General features: G+C 54.4%; 1 pseudogene; it reads left to right on the top strand.

The window, feature by feature from the left end:
* The first annotated feature begins 2,033 nt into the window (after positions 1–2,033).
* The window catches only part of LOC113470347, a 2,233-nt pseudogene continuing 2,135 nt past the window's right edge, over positions 2,034–2,131 (top strand).

Raw genomic sequence — 2,131 nt, 5'->3', positions numbered from 1 at the left:
TGTGGGTTTAGGTTAGGTGTAAGTTGGGTTTGGGTTGGTTTGGGTTGGGTTGGTTGGTGAGGTGGGTAGGCTTAGGTCTAGGTCTTAGGATTAGGTTAGGTTAGGTTTACGGTGTAGGGTAGGTTTAGGTTTGGGTTCGGCTTAACAGCACCACAACATGTGTGCCGCGCCCCTCGTTCTCTTTCGCCACATTGCACCGGGGCCGTCCGACGTCGCGGCCCGGGCCGCTCGCGTATCGAAACTAATAGACACTCTGAAGCCGCCACTTGTATCTCTTAGATACCACGCTCCATGCTCGCGAACCCCCACAAGCCCGGCGTGTATCTGCTTAGAATACACCCATTGCCGGCCTGAAACCCACAAGCCCGCGGTGTTCTTTTCGAGATACCAGCTGGACGAGGCACTCATCGGCGGGCTTCAGAACTTCGGCAGGTAGTGGACTGTTCAAGCGTGGTGCTTTCGTCTATTGTGATGAGACGGCGCGCGAGGTAACTTCTCGACTCGGGTGGTAAGAATAACAACAACAACAAACAACAACAAACAATAACGAAGATGGTTAAAAAAAAGCGGGGGGGGCAAAAGTAAATTTCACGCGCGGGCGGAAGGAAACGCTCTGCGCGGGCGAAAAAATTTTCGCTGGAGACGTAAAATGGAAATTTTTTTGACGTAAGCAGAAGCGCGTCTGGCCGGCCGAAAAATGGTGTTCAAAACGCCGGTGTGGTTTTTCAATATCAATGACTTTCGTGCGCGTATTGTGATGAGACGGGCGCGTGAATAGTCTCGCACTCACGCCGGTGGGTAATGGAATAGAGAATCAAAACCAACAAACAACAAGCAGACAACAGATATAACAAGATGTTAAAAAACAAGAGGGGGGGGAACGGGACAAGCATAAATGTTCACGCGGGCGAAGAACGCTCTGCGCGGGGGAAATTTTTTTCGGCTGTGGGCGCTAAAATGAAATTTTTTCTTGACGCGGGGAAGAGAAGCGGCTCTGGGCGCGAAAAATTGGTGTTCAGAAGAACGCTGGTGGTAATTATCATGTACTTTGCGTCTATTGTTGATGAGACCGGGCGTAATATCTCGACTCGCGCGGGTGGTGTGGAAAAAAAAAAAAAAAAAAAAAAAAAAAAAAAAAAAAAAAAAAAAAAAAAAATTAAAAAAAAAGGGGGGGGGGGGGGGGGGCAAAGTAAATTTCACGCGGGCAAGAACGCTCTGCGCGGGCGAAAAAATTTTTCGGCTGGAGCGTAAAATGAAATTTTTTTGACGGAAGAGAAGCGCTCTGGCCGCGAAAAATTGTGTTCAAAACGCTATGTACCCTCAACCATTGGACACGAATTTCGGTACTATATGGAGACAGTGGTCTCCGAGAGCAGCCGAGAGAAAAGAAGACGCGATGCCCCTTCTCTCTCACTCTGATCATAGCACCGAGTCGCCTGAGCCCGGGAGCTCGCCTGGATTTGTGGACGGACCGCTGCTCCCACACACCCGCTTCGGCGGGCGGTGGCGGGCAAGCTGGTTGGTTGACGGCTGGGCGGGCTTAGCCGGGCGTGAACTGTTGGCGGGCGGGGGGACCCTTCCCCCCGAGTGTGGTGCGCGTGTTTCCGATGCCCCGGACGCGCGCGCGTGTTTCAAAAAGAGAGGCGGTCTGGAGAATGTGTCTCCGCGGGCTCGGCCGGTGTCGGACGACTGACGAGCGAACTGACGGTGCCGGGGGCGAGGAGGTCGCGAAACGTGGCGCTTTTCGAAGCGAACCCGTCTCTCGTGCTTGCCGCGAAACCCCGGGCGTCCGCCGAGCAAAGTTGAATCTCTACTGTCGAGCCTAGAGACCCGTCCGCACGGGGCAGCAAGCCAGCCAGCCAGTGTGTGACTGTAGAATGGTGATGTTTTTTGTGTGAACACGCGCCCTCGTACACGTGTGTGCGCGCGCGCGCGCGGGACGTCAAACCGGGAGCGCCTATGGCGTTTTCGGGGCGGCGGCGCCGCGCGCGCGCGCGCGCGCGTGTCGGGTGTGAGTCGACGACGAGGACAGTTCCCTGGTTGATCCTGCCAGTAGTCATATGCTTGTCTCAAAGATTAAGCCATGCATGTCTCAGTGCAAGCCGTACGCGCTCGCGCGTCTAGGTGAAAC

Source organism: Diaphorina citri, unplaced genomic scaffold, assembly GCF_000475195.1.
Source record: "Diaphorina citri unplaced genomic scaffold, Diaci psyllid genome assembly version 1.1 scaffold1530, whole genome shotgun sequence".
Classification (NCBI taxonomy): domain Eukaryota; kingdom Metazoa; phylum Arthropoda; class Insecta; order Hemiptera; family Psyllidae; genus Diaphorina; species Diaphorina citri.
The sequence above is the reverse complement of the archived record's forward strand: the minus strand, read 5'-3'. Positions and strand labels throughout refer to the sequence as shown.